Source organism: Eptatretus burgeri, chromosome 9 (genome assembly GCF_056783735.1).
Source record: "Eptatretus burgeri isolate ZD-2024b chromosome 9, Ebu_testis_v1, whole genome shotgun sequence".
Classification (NCBI taxonomy): domain Eukaryota; kingdom Metazoa; phylum Chordata; class Myxini; order Myxiniformes; family Myxinidae; genus Eptatretus; species Eptatretus burgeri.
Window position 1 is genome coordinate 16,070,519 of NC_140969.1, and position 20,936 is coordinate 16,091,454.

At 41.5% G+C, this 20,936-nt stretch overlaps 1 protein-coding gene and 1 pseudogene across 4 annotated transcripts in view; both read right to left on the bottom strand.

Annotated features, from left to right (window-relative positions):
• LOC147019616 (leucine-rich repeat transmembrane protein FLRT3-like) overlaps positions 1-20,936 on the bottom strand; it is a 269,981-nt gene that overhangs the window by 107,157 nt on the left and 141,888 nt on the right. The window lies entirely within an intron of this gene.
• LOC147019618 (uncharacterized) lies at positions 2,732-9,667 on the bottom strand (annotated as a pseudogene).

The window sequence follows — 20,936 nt, forward strand, 5'->3', positions numbered from 1 at the left end:
GGTCACACTGCGGCGGAGTGGTATTCCAACCATAATTAGTTGAATTGAAATCCTTATCCCCAAAAAATCTGAAACTTCATATATCTGATCTACGACCCAATGTGAGTGAACATTTAAACTTATGACGTTATCGGTCATGCGGTCTGGCGGCCATATTGGACTGAACATAAAAATGTTTTTAAAAAATCCTCTTCTCCAGAACCACGTAACACATGTTGATCTACAAAGCGGTTCTGGAGTCGAGGACAAGTGAAACGTCATACATATGATTGACTAGCCATGGGGAATATAGTTTGAAATCGTTTTCATATCCACCTTCATGGACGCAATTTTGCCTTCATGTGCACAAAAGTGGTCGTTAAAATATCCAAGTAATAATAATCACTAAAGCTACGGATAATGGCAATCTACGTGACATAATGGGGTGCATGGATGACAATGGTATATGGGCAATAATAGCAGTGGGCCATAATAGTGGCATGTTCAGTTCACGATGGTATTGCTGTTCAGAATGAGCACACGAAGCGAGACGATGCGCTCTCCGAGTGACATTCGATTTTTTTTTTCTTCTAGTATCCATTGGGGTCTTTCAAAGAAGCATCTGGGCTCTCCTCCATTGCTTGTGTACATAAACGATCTTTACTACTCACTAGAAACAAGCTCTACCTATTTTGCAGAACTGTCATGTCTCCTTTTGGGTGCTGGTCCATGACAATGCCTTGTCGATATTTGGATTGATGATTCATTTCGGTCGAGCTTTATTCCATCCAGTTTCATTCTTCCTTATGAGTAGTTAATCCAAACATCATGCTAATGCCATGCAGGGGCTGCAAAACATCTTCATATTTACAAGAAATTATTCTCTCTTTTCTCCACTTTTTTTTCCTTCTCGTACCTTCTTTCTCTTTCTATCTTCGCTTCTTTTGATCTTTACCAGTAAACGTTTCAGTGTTTTCAGCACTCGTTTATTCTGACAAGATGATGCAGAGCTCGCACACTTACCAATGCGCTGTCTAGTTTGAGTTTGACTCTCGACCAGACTATAAACTGTTTGATTGGTGCCGTCACAGACGGGGAATTGCACCGATGAGGGCAACGCTACTCAGGTGGACATTGCGCTGGGTGTCCTGTCTGCCAGGATTAACGTGATATATCGTTTTTGGCCACATCTCTCAATGGTGAAGAATGAATTAAAAAAATTCTCAAATCCGGATCTTCACCAATCTCGAATCAATTAGTCCTTGTCATACACCCAACCTGTCCACCAGCTTACGACTTATTTAAGTTTTTTTTTTTCCAATCTTAAAAAGTTTTCATCAAAACCTCACTAATGTGCTATTTCTGATTTGTGGTGACCTCAGTTGCTATCAAGATGGCTGGCTGTGGATTTATTCTGCAATCAAGCGCCCTAATCGTCAGCATTACATTGGAGGCTTTTCACAAAGCTTTTGTATTTCTCAATCTGTAAACTTATTTTAATGACTCACCAACTCAGCATTTATCTTTGATCTTGCAATCTTAAACTTTTCTGCCAATATACCATTACATGGCTTTCCCCTCTGAGTATCTTCAAAATAAGGTTAGGGCAAGAAGGAACTTTGACGCAGGAAGAGGCCATTTGGCCCATTATGCCAGTGCTGTATTAACGACACATTCATTTAATCGAATGGATATGAAGGTTTATCAACTAAAATTTATTGCATGGAGGGGGGTTTACGGTTAGTGGGGGGGAACTGTGGGGCAGGCACATAATCTACCCATTGAATTTTTATTTTTACAATACTTCGTTTTGGCTTTGAGATATTCAAAGCAGGGTATGGGTTTTTATTTCCTTCAAATAATGGATACAGGTCACCTTCATGTGTGTCACACATACAAAAAAAAAAATTCTAACTTTTCCTACAACTACATATTATGAAAGAGAGAGAGCAGAGCGTTGGTGCAACTGAAGCAGTCTCAATGGCGATTGGGCACAATCCTGGATGGGTCGCCACTCCGACACAGGATACCAGCAAGCTGGTACTCATTTTGCCGACCTCAGAATAGTGAGGTTTGTTAACAGCAAAATAGGATGGTACCATTACAAGCCGGATAAAAGCACAAAATTTGGCATGTAGCTACCTATTATAATTACAGAAATTTCTCTCCGAGGAGCCACCGAAAAAAATCGCCTCTGAAGGTCAAGGTCAAGCTCATGATTCAAGGGTAAGGAATCTGCTATATCTCTGCAGCCGTTCATTTTAGGCCATATAAATGTATTACCAACAGATAAGAATGTGCCCCTAATCTATCAGGAAAATACATTTAGAAGCCGCTATGATGACGTATATGGTATTTATGATGTCATCACAGCCAATAATTGAAGTAAATGGTTGAAGAATCTCCTCAGTTTGCTTCAACTATCACAAAACTATATGAAATTATTGTAAATATAGTTCAAACAGATGGAAACTGTGTCCCAAAATCCACTTTTCAGCACTCGCTTACGGATGTCGCGAGCCACTCCTCAATATCGAGCAATCGCCGGTAAGATACGCTCAGGCCCAACTGATTGAGTTCACTGATCAGCGCCTTGCGCCTGGTTCGAGAGTGATAGTGTAGTAGATAGTAGAAAAAATCGTGCAAATTATGATACAAGCATCAAATTTGGCATTTCTGTTCTGTAGGGCTCTCTGATCAAATATGCCCGATTGGCCATTTGAAAATCCAAATTTTGAAGAATTTGAAAAAAAAACTTCAAAAAAATTTGAAGTCACAGCTGGCTTAAATTCTTGAAGCACAAGTGAACATCCCAGACAGAGAACCAAGGGGAGATGCAGTCATCATTGATGGCTCAGCACTTATCAATGCCCTACCTCCACGCACTTCAAAGATATTTGATGACTATGCGAAAGAAGACATTATCCCAAAGGTGGAATCCTATGGTGCCAGGTACGAGAGGGTGGACGTAGTGCTTGATGTGTACAATAAGTCAAGTCTGAAGTCCGAGGCAAGGTCGCAAAGGGGGCAAGGAATCAGAAGAAGAGTGACAGGAACCAGTAAGACCCCAAGTAACTGGAGAAGCTTTCTTTGAGATGAGAGCAACAAGACCGAGCTGTTTCACTTCCTTGCAGAAAAGATGTGTGAAGCACAGACGACAAGCACAGTCATTGTCACAAAAGGAGAAGATGCCATTAGCAACACAAGGAAGTCACTGGATGCTGTGTCTCCATGTTGTCATGAAGAAGCTGACACTCGAATATTTGTACACGCCAGGGATGCAACGACGGATGGTAGCAAGTCCATTATCATTAAGGCTAATGACACGGACGTACTAGTCATAGCAATATCTGTACTGCCATCCTTACAGGAACTAGGTCTTGAGAACATGTGGATTGCCTTTGGCCAAGGAGCCAAGGCGCGATGGATTCCAGTCCATGAGGTAGTTTCTGCAATAGGGCCTGAGAAAGCTAGAGGGACCCCACACTTCCATGCGTTCACTGGATGTGACGTCGTGTCTGCCTTCCGCGGTAAAGGGAAGAAAACTGCATGGCAGACTTGGAACGTCTTTGATGATGTTTCTGAAACATTCACCAATCTCAGCCAGCATCCAACATTGATTCGTGATCTTGACTTTTTTGAAGTTTTTTTTTTTTTCAAATTCTTCAAAATTTGGATTTTCAAATGGCCAATCAGGCAGATTTGATTAGAATCCCCTTGAGAACAAATGTGCCAAATTTGATGCTTGTATCATTATTTGCATGATTCCTCTCAAAAATTGCTGTTATCTGCCGCACTATGAACATCCAGCCCGATGTAAATGGGAAGAGGAGGCTCGCGATCCGGGTTGTGTCTCGATTTCGTAGTCTCAACGCATGTTTTCTTCGCATTGAAATCGATTAACTGAGTAATCGTCAAGCAGGCCTGGGATTCCTGACCCCGTCTCTCGATGTGTGGGCCATTACGTATCAACGAAACCAGTGATAGCAGGCTGGATGGGACTGATTCGCTTTGACAGTCGGAAGGAAAGGTACCAGTGAATTTGAACTATCGGTGAGCAAATATATCCTTACAAATTATGTTCGCTGCTTTGGCCAGGATGAGGGCGTCATCACTGTAGTCACGGTCTTTTACAGCGTCTCGCAGCAAGATCCTCAAACATTGATCAAAGATCAAAAGTGTGTTTCGTCCATCGAACTGGGCTGTACACTCAGGGAAATGTTCTAATATCCTCTCTTTCAGCCAAGTTTTGTTCACGGACATTGAGATACCCAAGCTGGTGAGACGTCCGGTGTATAAGGCATGAAGCTCGGATAACTTGAAGACGGGTATTCCTCCGCGAGAGCTACTGTCAATGTGTTCAACCAGCTCGACGAAAGCGCGACTTTCATTCATTTTCTCATCGCTATCGACGATCGTATTCTTATTTCTCAGATGAGAATGATAAGGGTTGTTTAGATTGACGAGGCAGGACGTGTGATATTTCGCTTCAATGGCGATCAAATCACCACCGGCCACCCGTGACATCAGTGTTCTGTCTTCCAATTCCGTCACCATCTTCCTCACCTTGCGGTCTGCATCAAAGGTGCAGAAGCTATGAAGATTGCCGCCGGAGAGGCAAAATATGCACATTTCGGGTCCGACGCAATGGCGTTTCGACCTGTCTACTGCCGAAGGAACCGCATTCACATTGTCTCGTTCCATGGAACGTTTCCGTGCCCGTTGTAGTTTTGTGTTGTTGAACTTGAGATAACACGATTTGTACCAGGATGCACTGTTGTTGCCACAGAAACGGGCGAGATCGTTTTTACCAAATGGAACATTGCAGGGCATGCTTCCGATCTCCCTGAACTGCGTCACATTTTCCAGGAATTTCCGATATGTCTCCTCAACACTTTCAGCATCTGCAACTGGGCAGTTGGCGGGACATTTCAGTGGATCCGACGTTGAGATTTGGCATGTGACGCATTTACTCTAGTCCAGCTCTGCTTCAACTGCATCCTGCTCCTGGGTGTGAAATTGATAAAAATGCATAGTATCCCCAGAATATTCTGAAGTGTTCAGTGATGATGGTAAAATAGGGCAGATTAGCTTATCCGAATCAGCCAGCACGTTAGGCACTGCCATCACGGTACCTGTTGGCGTAATGGTACCAGTTTGCGTGGTTTCTTTTCAATTGTTTACAGCATGAATAATTCAAGGCTCTCACGTTAATGCTCGGGAACATTGTTTGTTTCCTTTTTTTACGACGGAATTAAGTTGAAAATTTGCTGAAAAAGGGTCCAATAAACCTGGGCTGTTGGATTCAATATCCAAGATTCATATTCTATGCGATGATGTACGGCTGCCTCGGCCTGTTGGTCTAAGTTCTGTCCAAGATGCACTCTGCTTACATCTGAACAACAGCAAATCTCTGAAAATCAACTTATCCTAGTTCGGGGTTTCACTTGAAGAATTCAGATGCAGGCATTCGTATGTTATATTTTACCTTGCTCGTCATCGAAAATGATTCAGAAGCTTCATTTAAAAAAAATAAAATTCCATAATGCAGTTTCAATGTGAGACATCCAAAATATTTACTGTGGAACTTCTGAAGCCGTTTCTCCAAAAGGGAAGTTTTTTAAAGGAAATTGGTACATTTCTACATCAGATCAGTAAGCTTCTAAAGACCCTGTCACACCTTGATGTTTTAGCCAGCATATGGCAAGGTCTCAAAATGTATGTAAAATGCTGGCGTACGCTGAAATATTGATGTAATTTTTTTAAGTTTTGGGCGTATAATAACGTGTTGGACGTATGCATAACATATTAATAACGTACACAGAACGTTTTACTCACATATAGATAACATACCAACGAATGCTGAGCGTGTTGTCGGCGTTCACAACCTATGCACAACGATAGTCTAACTTATGCATAGCGCGCGGCAGCGTATCGCCGACGATCACGTGGCGTAGGCTATTCATAGGCTGCGGCTCGACGATTCAAATCATAACCGCACTAGACATCGAAGTGTCAAGCCGCTGTCACACCTTGACGTTTTAGCCAGCGTATGCTGACGTATGAAAAATTTGCCCAACCAAGCTGGCACACGTCGAATACGTTATGGGTAAGTTTTGTATACGTTACTAGCACGCTGGCATACGTTGTAGTACGCCAAGTACGTCGAGAGATTTTCAGCATGTTGAAAATTTCTCGACGTACTCGACGTATGACACACATGCCGCATACGCTGGCCATAAGTTGTAGGCACGCTACGCGATCGTTGACACACGTAGACATACGTTACTCATAAGTCAAAACACGTCAATGTAATGGTTAAGGCCCGGTCACACCTTGACGTTTTAGCCAGCGATGGCAACGTATTAAAATGTATGTAAAACGCTGGCTGACGTTGAACTTTTGATGTTTTTTTTTTAAGATTCGGACGTATTCATAACGAGTTGGTCGTATGCATAACATATTAGTAATGGACACAGACCGTTTCGTTGTGTTATAGATAACTTATACCAACGAATGCTGAACCTGTTGTCGGCCTACACAACCGATGCCCAACGATAGTCTAACTTCGGCATAGCGCGTTGCACGCATCGCCGACGATGTCGTGACGTAGCCTATTAAAAGGCTGACGCACAATGATTCGAATCATAACTGCCGTAGAAATGGAAGTGTCAACATCGCGGTCACACCTTGGCGATCTTGCCAGCGTATGCCGACCTAAGAAAAATGTGTCTAAAACGTTGGGGCACGTCAAATACGGTATGAGTAAGTTTGGTATACGTGAGTACAACGCTAAAGTACGCTATCATACGTCGTAGTAAGTAGAGTAGGTCAAGAAATTTTAAACATGTTCAAAATTTTACGACGTACTCAGCGTATGACACACGTTCCGCATGCGATGAGGATAAGTTTTACACACGATATGTGGACGCTTACACACGTCCACAAAGGCGACTTATAAGCTACTCATAAGTCGAAACACGTCGCGGTAATGTCTTTTTTACACGAAACTTATTTCTAACTTATGTTTGACGTGCTTTGAACCAATTCTTTACGTAGTCCCAATACACATCGACGTATGTAGACGTATTCCAATGACGTCTTCCGGTCGACAAAAAAAAAAAATGAACGTGTTTCTAGCTTACAACTGCCATATAAAGACGTGTTCCCAGCAGTTTTGGGAATTGGTATATAAAAATGCTGCTCATAAAAGGGGAACCCAACAGTGTTTTCGAGTTCCTTTTTGAGTCGATGTCCATGTCAGCAGTATCAGTATCAGTATCAGTATTAGTATTAGTATTAGTAGTAGTTTGTTCATGTTGGCAGTAGTAGGTGAGTGTGAGGGGAGGGTGTGGGTTATGATGGATCCTCCTTGCGTCCGCGTGTCCACGGGTAGGTTCATAGGCTGCCCCTCAACGATTTAAATGGCTGCATCTCCACTATTGAAAGTAGACGCTTGCGCTCAACAATTGGATTTTTTTTTACACTCAACGACTTTTAAACGGTACCACTCAACTATTTTCATTGTTTACAATGAACGATTTAAATTGCTGTCACTCGCCTTTGTTTTTTGACGCTGAGGTTTTGAAATTTGAAGCGTTTCTTCTGAACGTGTTAAAACGCTCAAACTCGACTATTTTAAATAGACGCTGCCGATGGACAATTGGAATCATTGCCAAGCTAGACATCGAAGTGTGAACATCCTCGTCATGCCGAAGAAAAGTTTGAAGAATGCTGCAAATAAGTGTCCTGGCCGTGGCCGTGGACGCTGACGCAAGGACGATCCATTATACCGACGTCTTTCAGCCTATGAGTAACTTAAAAGTAACGTCTGTCGACGTGTGGCAACGATCGCGTAACGTGCCAACAACACGTTAATCATAGGTTAGAAATAAGTTTCGGGTACGCTAAACATTACCTCGGCGTGTCTCAACTTATGATTAACTTACAAGTAGCATGTGTTGACGTCTGTCAACGATCGCAGACCGTGCATACAACTTGTGGCCAGCGTAGCGGAACGTGTGAGTCATACGCCGGCATACGTCGTGAAATTTCAAGCATGAAAAAATTTGAGGACAACCGAAAAGTACAACGTTTAAAGCCAACGTACAACGACGTATGGCAGTGTTTTTCAGCGTGCTCTCAATGTTATCAAAACTTACCCATAACGTATTCAACGTGTGCCAGCGTTTTAGAAAAAAAATTCAAAAATCGGCATACGTTGGCTAAAACGTCAAGGTGTGACCGGGCCTTTAGCGTTAGTGTTCCAGACACCCTGGTTTTTATTTTTTCTTCAGTACGACGGTGATGTTAACACTTCGATTTCTAGTGCGGTTATAATATCCCAGGTCAAAAAACCAGTAAAGACCAGTAGCTTACTGGTCAACTGGTACCAGTTGAAAACCAGTAGCCAACTGGTACCAGTAAAGCCAGTTGGTTTCTTACTGGTTTTAATATGGAAATTGGAATAGAGTGATATATTACCAGTTGAAATACAATTGTATTTAACTAACTGGTATCAACTGGGACCAGTACATTGTAACTGGTATCAACTGGGAGACCAGTACATTGCAACTGGTATCAACTGGGACCAGTACATTGTAACTGGTATCAACTGGGAGACCAGTACATTGCAACTGGTATCAACTGGGACCAGTACATTGCAACTGGTATCAACTGGAACCAGTAAGACTTTAACTGGTACAAATATGAGCTACTGGTTTTTTCAACTGGGAAATTGGAATTCTGACTGAATTTAACTGGTACCAGTTGAAACCAATAGAGACCAGTTAAAGACCAATTAGAACCAATAGAGACCAGTTGAAAATGTGTACTGGTTTTAACTGGTTTTTCGACCTGGGATAATACAATTAATAGGCTGCCGCTCAACGATTTAAATTATAACCGCACTAGAAATCGAAGTGTCAACATCACAGTCATACCGAAGAAAAAATAAAAACCAGAGAGTCTGGAACACTAACGCTAACCATTACATTGACGTGTTTCGACTTATGAGTAACGTACAAGTAACGTGTGTCGACATGTGTCAATGATCGCGTAACGTGCCTCCAACTTATGGCCAGCGTTATGCGGAATGTGTGAGTCATACGCTGGCATACGTCGAAAAATTTGAAGCATGGAAAATTTGTCGAACACCTCGGCGTACAAAGACGTATGCCAGCGTACTACGACGTATGCCAGCATGCTCTTAACGTATACAAACTTACCCATAACGTATTCGACGTGTGCCAGTGTTTTAGCCAAATTTTGCATACGTCAGGCATACACTGGCTAAATCGTCAAGGTGTGACAGGGCCTTAAGCTTGGTATCCTTAATCCTACTCCCATCATCGACATCGATATGCCAAGTCAACTGGTCTGGTGCATCTTGGATTGGACAACCAACCACCTATCTACCTACCTACCTGTTAAGATAGTCAAACTATTTATCAAGGAATGCAGATTTGATTCCTTCACCATGCAAACTGGTCCAAAATAGTACTACTAGGTCGGCCAAGTAGCCTTGGTAGGTCTTGCGCTCCATTGATTTTTTTTGTCCATGACCACGCATTTTTTTCAATAATGGAACCGACTTTAACAACATATTTTTATCCCAGTCTACGAGTACATCCCGGGGTTTCCATCATAAACTTGCCTTTTAGCTTACCTTATCGACGTTGCCTTTCATTATTGCCTTTGATGTGTTTCAGCGGACAAGATTCATCGAACTGCCTTGAAAATCACGGTCAAAAGCACTCTGTGGATGCCATTTTGACGATCATTGTTCGAGGAAACGACGGTCCTCCGCCATGATTAGGAGCATTGGAAGGGCGTGGCCGGTAATGCCACACCCAAATATTATATTGGCGCTAATTAACGAACGAGCGAATTAATTAGATGGCTCCTCGGCCAGAATTCATTAGTACACCGCCTATTTTCTATGTGAAAAAAATTACACTTTTATCCGGCGTGTAACGGTAAAATTGTTTAGGCACCACACTAGAAGGAAGACAGTCTGAGTTAACCCCACCTGGTATTAATTCAACAGGTGAGTGGGATTTGAACACAGGATCCTGGGATCCCAAGCCCATCAATCAAACCAATAAGCCAACACCAGGCATGTTATAAAAGCTTCAGCAACAACCCCTCACCACCCCCCCACCCCCACTGCTCCCCCCTCCCACTTCCCTGACCCCCAAAACCAAAAATGCATTGGTAATCAGATTCAGCCAATGCAGTACCATACTTATCTTGAAAGGGATCCAACAGATGTTTTGGTGGTGTATAAGAAAATGTGATTAAACCACTGTCTTGTCAGTTGTTCTATTATAATTAGCAGAGCATATAATAGCCTTTGTTATTGACAGATTAAAAAATAAATAAATTATCCATAATAATAAATGGCAGTGTGTGTGTGTGTGTGTGTGTGTGTGTGTGTGTGTGTGTGTGTGTGTGTGTGTGTGTGTGTGTGTATGTGTATGTATGTGTGTGTGTGTGTGTGTCCTCCATAACTCCAAAACCATGAAACCTTGCGGCCTCAACCTTTGCATGCACACAGAGGGAACTCCAGGGGAGTGCATGAATGAAAATTGGGTGTTTGGATTTATTAAAACACCCCTTTTGAAGGTAATTAACGGAGTGCTCATCATTAAAAAATAATAATAATAATAATAAGCCTTGCCAGGATGGCAGCGTGCCATCTTGATGAGCCCGCTGTCACCTCGTCAGGATCTTAAGACACAATTTTGTTTCGGCCTGCTCAAAAGTCTTTTGACTTGGAAAAGACTGCAACGGTTTCTGTCTAATAAAGAGCTCAAATATATGCAGGGGGCTGGAAAAGTAGGTATACAGTAATGATATACTGGTACATTCCTTACTGTATACCTATTTTTGCAGCCCCCTGTATATATATATATATATATATATATATATATATATATATATATATATATATATATATATATATATATATATATATGTATATATATATATATATATATTTTAAACTTTCCTCACACATCATCGAATGCCTGATCTTCATACTGTGTGTGTGTGTGTGTGTGTGTGTGTGTGTGTGTGTGTGTGTGTGTGTGTGTGTGTGTGTGTGTGTGTGTGTGTGTGTGCGCGCGCGTGAGTGTGTGAGTGTGTGTGCGCGTGTGTGTGTGTGTGAGCATGTGCGTGCGTGTGTGTGTGTGTGTGTGTGTGTGTGCGCGCGTGTGTGTGTGTGAGCATGTGCGTGCGTGTGTGTGTGTGTGTGTGTGTGTGTGTGTGTGTGTGTGCGTGCGCGCGCGTGTGTGTGAGTGTGTGCACGTGTGCAAGTGTGTGTGTGCGTGTGCATGTGTGTGAGTGTGTGTGTGAGTGTGTGCGCGTGTGTGGTTTATGTTGTCAGAAAGTGATTTTTCACTCTTCTATCCATTTTCTCCCCCCACTCTCTCTCTCTCTCTCTCTCTCTCTCTCTCTCTCTCTCTCTCTCTCTCTCTCTCTCTCTCTCTCTCTCTCTCTCTCTCTCTCTCTCTCTCCTCCTCACTCCCGTCCTAATAAAGTGCAGCACTCTTCTCACACTACTCCCTCCCCTCCTCTCTCTCTCCCTCTCCCTCTCTCTTGCTCCCATTCCCAAACTCCCAAAGAGTATAGTGACATGTGGTGAGGTGTCGCTCTCCCCCCTCGCCCTCCCCTTTCCTCGCTCCCCCTCCTCACTCCCCCACCTCTCCTTGCTCCCTCTACTTCCTCTCTATTCCCCTCTACCCCTCCCCCTCTTCACTTCCATCCCTTTCCTAGCTCCCCCCCTCGAATTTCCCCCTATCTCTCTCTCTCTCTCTCTCTCTCTCTCTCTCTCTCTCTCTCTCTCTCTCTCTCTCTCTCTCTCTCTCTCTCTCTCTCTCTCTCTCTCTCTCTCTCTCTCTCTCTCTCTCTCTCTCTCTCCCCCTCCCACTCCCTCTCCCTCTCCCCATCTATCAGTATTCTCATCAGCAAAGTGACCGGTGGTATTTGATGGTGTACAATAAAAGGTAAAACGCTCGTCTCAAGCAGGAAATCTCACCGAGATAAACCAACATCTCACTTTTTAAAAATATACTGCAGTGGGAACGTTGCAGTCGACAGTGCAGATTAATGCAGACAGAATAGCCAGCTTCGAAGGCCAACCGCAAGAGCTTTAAACCATTAGAAGCACGGCCTGTTTAAGGAGAACACTCCGCAAGGTAAGACAATGCTTTTTCTTCTTCTTTCTTGTGACAGGCTCAAGTGTAATGTAACGCTGTTAATTGTCTTATTACAAGAAACGAAAATTTGTAAAACTTTCAGGCCAATTAAAAAGAGGTGACTATTCAAAAATGAAAGTGACTAATTAAATAGTGAAACATAATATATAATGTCATGAAGCAGATATGCCTGCCTCTGGGAAATATTTTGGAAAATTTACTTAATCTGCAATTACTGCCTCATCGTCGTTATCACCAGAAGCAAATTTCCCATTAGTTTTGGGGGAGGTGGCTCATAGAGCGTGCACGATTGCCCCAAGTTTTTTGCAAACCAGGTGGTCAGGCAGAATGATCGACTGGAGCTTTTTATGGCAGGAATTTGGAATCTTATCAGTGTGTCCGACATATCTTCTCTCCTACCCTTTGGGAAATATATCGTGGGATGTTTAATTACCACCAGCAAACAATTCCGGCAGATGGAACACCCGGCTTAACATCCCAAGTGACGGATGGTGCACCTGCTGATGCACCACCCTTTGTGCGAAACAACAGGGTTTGTAATCGAGGTGGGAATCAAACCCAGACAAGACAGCTCAATGTCTAACACACCATCTCTGAGATATCCTCCAAACTCATGTATTTGTTATTATAAGTGTCATGAAGTGAAAAATGAGATAATGATCACATCAAGCAATTTTTGAATTTTTTGAAATTCAACTTTTGTTTCAATTCAACAGAGTTTATAAGGAAGACCAAGCTAAGTTGAAAGCAATGTATTTCTGTGCAACATGAAAATGCAAGGTGCAAAGAAGCAGTGAAATAAAGCAATGTCGATTTGAAATTTGAATAAACCATTGATGGATTAATTAAAATCAGATCCGGGAGCTTCCAGCATGTACTGTATGAGAAAAGTTGGCCGAGCACTGGCAGGACATCAACTCACAAGGAACCAGGTATGAAGGCTGAATAAAGAGAGTTCCCATGTTTTAGTGATGCTATGTCTATCCGAAAACTTTAGGATTATTCATCTCGGCTCCTATAATTGGCCAAATAAGCATATGTGGCACGTTCAAAAGGCTCTATAAACGAGATATCAACTGTCATCCTTGAAATGACGAAAAGGTATAAGGAGGCATCCATACTATAAAAGTGAAATTGTATGTTTGTTTGTTTGTTTGTGGCCTTCACCACCGAAGGTGGACGGAAGTTATGTTTTCACCCCTGTCTGTTTGTTTGTTTGTCTGTGGGCAGGCGATCTCAAAAAGTTATGGATGGATTCGGACCAAATTCGGTGGACAAGGTTGGGTGTATGAGAAGGACGAATTGATTAGATTTTTGGTAAAAAACCAGATCTGGATACCAGAATTTTAAGAGATTTTTCACCATTGAGAGATAGGGGCAAAATTTATATGTAAAAAAGTTGTGGACGGGTTATTACAAAACTTGGTGGAGGAGTTGGGGAGGTGACAAGAACAAGCTGATTATATTTTTGTTAATGTCCGGATGCAGATCTTGCCGAGGAGTGGGCTACAAAACTTAAACTATTCAGCCCGTTGGAGGTATGCGCTCTACCTCGTGCTGTTCTAGTTTGATTGTATATTTATACTAGTAGACCCTACCCATCGCTTCGCTGATGGACCAATTAGTCATCCTGTTTGCCAAAAATTGCTGTTTCCCTCACATGATATCCTCAGCTCCTTCTGTTATAATTTTCCCCACTTTGACAGGGCTCTCCATTTTGGGCGAGAAGTGGAATGAAAGGAAGACAAATTTACTCGTGCGAAGAGTGCTTTAACCTGAGCGTTGCTCAGGTAAAAAAGAAAAGAAAAAGGAAATTGTCATATCCTCTGTCACCACCACCAGGTGGGCATGACATGGTACACATTTATACCCCCCTCCTGCCGCCCCCCACCCCCCACACCCCCGTGTGAGGCCCGGCCACATAGCCTTTGGTACCCCCCCCCCCACCCACATAAAGTTGTATTTGTACCCCGAGTTTGGAACTTAAATGATGTGACCGTGCATAGGAGCAAAGCCACAGAGAGAGAGAGAGAGAGAGAGAGAGAGAGAGAGAGAGAGAGAGAGAGAGAGAGAGAGAGAGAGAGAGAGAGAGAGAGAGAGAGAGAGAGAGAGAGAGAGAGACAGAGAGAGAGACAGAGAGAGAGACAGAGAGAGAGAGACAGAGAGAGAGAGAGAGACAGAGAGAGAGAGACAGAGACAGAGAGAGAGAGACAGAGACAGAGAGAGAGAGACAGAGAGAGAGAGAGAGAGAGACAGAGACAGAGACAGAGACAGAGAGAGAGAAAAAGAGAGAGAATGGCATTATATATATATATATATATATATATATATATATATATATATATATATATATAAATATATATATACACATATATATATATATATATATATAAATATATATATACACATATATATATATATATATATATATGTATATATATATATATATATATATATATATATATATATATATATATATATATATATATATATATATACATATATATATATATATATATACATATATATATATATACACATATACACATATATATACACATATATATACACATATATATATATATATATATATATATATATATATATATATATATATATATATATATATATACACATATATATCTATATATACACATATATATATATACACATATATATATATACACATATATATATATACACATATATATATATATATATATATATATATATATATATATATATATATTGATATATATATATATATATATATATATACATATATATATATATATATATGTATATATATATATATATATATATATATATATATATATATATATATATATGTGCTTGAGAAACAAAAAAAAAAATGCTGAACCAAATCCAACGAAATTTAGTATGTTCCCCAAGTATGGTTTGTGTCAGGGTAGCATATCTCGGGGTGGGGTTTCAAGGTGGGGAGAAGACCCCAATTCTCTCTCTGTAAATGTGTATCGTATAACGCCACCTGGTGGTTTCTGGTATTACAAATCATCTTGTATGAGAAAGTTTAAGCAACTTGATGACATGCATTACGGTGATGTTGAAATCTGAGTGAGAATAATTCGAAATTTTCAAAATGTTTCATTTCATCATTTTTACGTGGAGGTTCAAATCAAAGCAAACAACACTGAGCTTCGCAGCAAAGCAGAAGTGATTTTTGCTCACACCATAAATAAGTAGCGAGAAGAGTTGATGAAGGTGATGTTTGATGACATTCAGGCAGATGGAAGATGAACCCGAGTGAATGATAGGGTGAAAAGAGCAGAATGTATGTTAAGACGAACATGTTGTCTTTTGATTAAATCCGTCAGCAAAGTGACGGTAAAAATGCCTCGTCCAGTACAACAAAAATACATTATATTATTTTATTACTGATTATGCATGTACATTAGAAATAAATAAAAAAGGTTTTGAATGTTTTGGATTATTTCGAGTATATTCGTTTGCAGAACTTGTTGAAAACTCCCCGGAAATCAAACCGTCTCAACTGCAGCGCCATAAATTTGCTGCCCATTGTTCCAAAGGATTTGGCATCTGTTTTTGGGATTAGAAAACAGCTTTTCTAAAGTTCCCATTTCTTCCAATAATTTAGACTAGTGCTTGATTATTTCACATTGGACGAGTTTAATACAACTCATCGTATTTTGGATACCAAAGACAAGAAGCCAATACCGTGACCCTGAACTTCATCCTTTTGCGTCTGATCAATCCCATTCATATGGTGCAATCTTGCAGGCCCTCACTTCTCTTTTGACCTCACACTAAAGCCGACCATGATCTATCATCTGGAATATGATCTACACTGTGACAAAGTGCTCAGTTCTGGTAATTTATCCATGGAAAGAATTTCATTCTCATCGTCACGTCTACTCAGACCCTCAATCAAATATCTACTTTGTAAGCTTTTTTTTTGTACTGCTCACAGATTGAGCTGGTAGCTTCAGCCATCCCCAAATGTATAATTGTGCCAAGCACTGGGATTCCTTGACTTGCACCAGCAACTTACAATTATAAAACATCCGTGAAAAGTACAGCTGGTGCACTTCCCTCTTATAGGCCTCACATTTGACTTCCCACAGTCATTTGACTTCACATTACTCAGATAGCTCCAAGGTTCTTCAAGCATACATCCCCATGATCTCTTGGCAGCCAACAGAAGTGAACAGATTGTTGCCAATTAGCAGTTTTACTGATTGTTTTTTTTTTAACCAATTTTTCATTTCTGCACTTCTGCCCTTGACCAACCACATTCATCAACCTCGTGTTACACACCGTTTTCCCTAATCACTTTCTCAAGTCCAATCGTTTATTTGATCGTCATAGACTTTTTTTCCCTGGTTGTTGTCCATCACGTGGAACTTGTCACCTCGTATTCAGGACTGTTCAGTACAACTTCTCAATCTTTTCAAGGAAGTGTTTTAATTTACCATCGAATCAACTTACAAACTTTAGTTGATTATTGACTTGATTAAACAATTTACCTACTGTACTTTACATACACATACATCCTGTCTAATTTATATATAGGATTTATTTGATGCAAATGACCCATTTGGTGTATTGTCACCCATTACTTTTGTCAAGGTCGTTATCTTCTCTCGAGAGTTGAAAATAAAAAGTACTGGCTCAAAATTTCAGCCTTGAGAAATATACCTGAGACCTTTTACATCCACAATAATACAGACTGGGCATCAATTAAGTCTAACAAGCATGCCCTCTGAACAAGAAAATATAATTTGATGTGAATGTGTCGATGGATATTCCTCTGCCCACATTAAAGGTGAACTCACTGTTATGTTCGAGAGAGAGAGAGAGAGAGAGAGAGAGAGAGAGAGAGAGAGAGAGAGAGAGAGAGAGAGAGAGAGAGAAAGAGAGAGAGAGAAAAAGAGAGAGAGAGAGAGGTGGTGTAGAGAGAGAGAGAAAGAGAGAGAGAGAGAGAGAGAGGTGGTGTAGAGAGAGAGAGAGAGAGAGAGAGAGAGAGAGAGAGGTGGTGTAGAGAGAGAGAGAGAGAGAGAGAGGTGGTGTAGAGAGAGAGAGAGAGAGAGAGAGGTGGTGTAGAGAGAGAGAGAGAGAGAGAGAGAGAGAGAGAGAGAGAGAGAGAGAGAGAGAGAGAGAGAGAGAGAGAGAGAGAGAGAGAGAGAGAGAAAGAGAGAGAGAGAAAAGAGAGAGAGAGAGAGAGAGGTGGTGTAGAGAGAGAGAGAGAGAGAGAGAGAGAGAGAGAGAGAGAGAGAGAGAGAGAGAGAGAGAGAGAGAGAGAGAGGTGGTGTAGAGAGAGAGAGAGAGAGAGAGAGAGAGAGAGAGAGAGAGAGAGAGAGAGAGAGAGAGAGAGAGAGAGAGAGAGAGAGAGAGAGGTGGTGTAGAGAGAGAGGTGGTGTAGAGAGAGAGGTGGTGTAGAGAGAGAGGTGGTGTAGAGAGAGAGGTGGTGTAGAGAGAGAGGTGGTGTAGAGAGAGAGGTGGTGTAGAGAGAGAGGTGGTGTAGAGAGAGAGGTGGTGTAGAGAGAGAGAGAGAGAGAGAGAGAGAGAGAGAGAGAGAGAGAGAGAGAGAGAGAGAGAGAGAGAGAGAGAGAGAGAGAGAGAGAGAATAGAGAGATAAGCAGAAGAAAGAGAACATCAGATGCTTCAAGCTCAAGTTAGGTCTCCAAAATGATATGAAATTAAAGGATGCATGACCTTTGACCTTTGATCTTTTGAAATCAAAATCTAATCAGTTCATCTTTGTTATACAGTCCACACTTGTACCAAGTTTGGTTAAAATCCCTTTGGTGGTTCACAGGTTATTGCAGTAACAAAGTTAAAAAAAAAAACTAAAGGCCACATTACATTTGATCTTTTGGACCAAATATTTAATCAGTTCAGCTTTCTATTACAGTCCATACTTTTACAAAGTTTAGTTGAAATTCCTTCAGTGGTTCACAAGCTACCGTGGTAACAAAAAACTGATAAACGTATTAATGAATGGATGAACGAATGGCCAACACAAAAAACATAATGCCTTCAGCCTTCATCTGTGAAGGCATAAAAATGAGTCTTTTATGGAGCACCTCCGGCATAACATCGACAGTTACGGTCAGATTCAACTGTACAAGGGTTTCATCCCCAAACCAGAGGTCTCAGAGGTGAGCATGTTACTGATAGAGCTATCCCACTACACCAAAAACAAGCTTACTACCCATATTAGACCATTATCATAGAAACTACAACCAAAGACAGGGTTAAATATACTCTCTTCATGAAACCTCATTAATTTCTTCTCTTCTTGCCAGGATATATTTATTTTAAACACTACTGCAAATGTACACCAGCAAAGCTGAAATAGTCACTGACATTATGCTTCGGCTCAAGAAATAGAGATGCGAGGGGAAAAAAAAGATTATATGAGCTAATATATTATATAAAAAGAAAAAAAGAGAAAAGAAACATAGATTGACAATTATTGATCTGGCAAAAGTTATTTAAATGCCAGTAACACAGAATTCACAAGTTGTTGGCACAAGTGAATTCCACTGATCGTGCGTGATGGCGGGCATAAGAGTGCGTGGCATGAGCAGTGGATAGGCAGCTGAGATAACTCAGAAAGCACAGTAAGATGATGTTATGCTTGTGGCCAGAGTTGGTATCCATTACGTTTATAATCACAAAGAGTACTGAAAATATCTTCTGTGGATTCCATTGTGGAGAGAGAAAATGAATGAACTACTGCTCCCATTTAGTGTGGAGAAGGTATTCTCTGTAAAGGAGTAAGTTCGGGAACTTAGTCGTGAGCCCTGAAGATTAGAGGTCATCGAGGGACCAGCAGGATAGTTTGTTCGTTCGCATGCGGCACAAGAGTGCAGGGTAGCATCATTTGGCTGAGGGTGTGGCTGTGCTGCTGATGCAATGCCCTTCACTGGTTAGAGCTGGAATTTGGAATTTGGCCATGGTGCCGGCGATTGCTCGCCTACTCTTCGTGAAGGACACCGTGGGATCTATAACATCCACCAACAAAACCCGGCAGATGGGACATCCGAGGGATGTCAGATGGGACACCCGTTTAACGTCCATCCAAGGGATGGCACACGCATTGGTGAATCATCCTGCCTGTGGAACATTAGGATGACAGTATATCGCTAGGTCAGGATTCAAACCCAGGCTCGACAACTCAGAGGCAAGTGTGCGTACCTCTCGGCCACCTGTCATCCCGGCAGGATAGTGCCAGGTTGGGAAAACGCTCGTTCAGTGGAGCGGTGCCAATTTAGGTTTTGGTGGGAATTTAGATTGGGACAAACTTGTGCCGATGGTTGAGCAGGTAAGTGCGACAAAGAAACCATGGCTGGCAAACTCCACCCAAGCTACTGGAACACCTTTTCATGGAACAGCTGCTTGCTACGACACCATCTATCTCAAAACTAGCACAGCACTGTCAGCGGCTGCAGGTTAACTATTTTTTCTCTGCTTTATTACACCATTGAGAAATAAACCTTTGCTGAATTGGAGTATCACTTCCTCTTGATCACCAGCCCATGGCAAGCAGGAGCCCAATATGGGCACATGATTGCAAGGGCCAAAACTACCAACTGTTTTTTGACAAGCATTTTGGACTTAAGTCTTCGTCAGCAGGCTATAACTCTCTACCAGAATAATGGAATCCCTCGTAAGCTCAATCTTTATTTTGCTTGAAAAAAAAAAATCACAAGATGAACGTGCCAAAACACACACACACACACACACACACACACACACACACACACACACACACACACACACACACACACACACACACACACACACACACACACACACACACACACACACACACACACACACACACCTGTGCCATATTCAGGAGTTACTATGTATGGTCTTTTTGAACACGAGTCTTCAACACCATTTACTCTAAGCCTCCACTAGTGTTTAGTGTTTTATATTATTATAACAGTCCATCCATCCATTGGGACCATACTCTGTGCAGAGCGTTGGTGCCGCCGAAGCAGTCCCCTGGGCTATTGGACACAATCCTGGACGGGTCGCCACTCCAACACAGTATACCAGCATACTGGCACTCATTTTTACCAGCAAGTGGTTGTGGAGAAAAACACCAAAGTTCTGTGTGGACAAACAAACAAACAAACAAACAAACAAACAAACAAACACACAAAAGACAAACAAGACGATGACGTCGTGCAGAGCACGTTAATTCATTAATACTTGCAAAATCCATTAAGCAAATTTGACCTCAAAAATAATTGGTGGTTGAATTCAGTGACCTGAAATGTAAATCCTCTTCGAATTTCAAGTCAATCAGATGAAAATTGAGGATTTTAGAAATCCCACCTTGGTTGTTGACCTTGGGCCTATGTTAACCTTTTGACCTCAAAAACAAGAGGCTTCTTACTTTTGACAAACTCTACCATGTGGTGAGGTTTCGTGAAGATCGGTTTAAAATTGTGACCTGTAGGCGATAAACTAACAGACAGACAAACAGACAGACAAACAGACAAAATAACAAAATCGACTGACCAATATATTTAAAAATCTAAGATTTTTCAAGTAACAAACGGACCCAAATGCAATACCCTCTCCTTTGGTGAGGGTAAATATTCCAATGACACAAAGAAAGATACGAACATCAATCTTTATTTTACCATGGTGCATATTTATGTCTCAACATAATCACCACTGTGGTCCATACGTTTCTACCAATGTTCAAGTCGT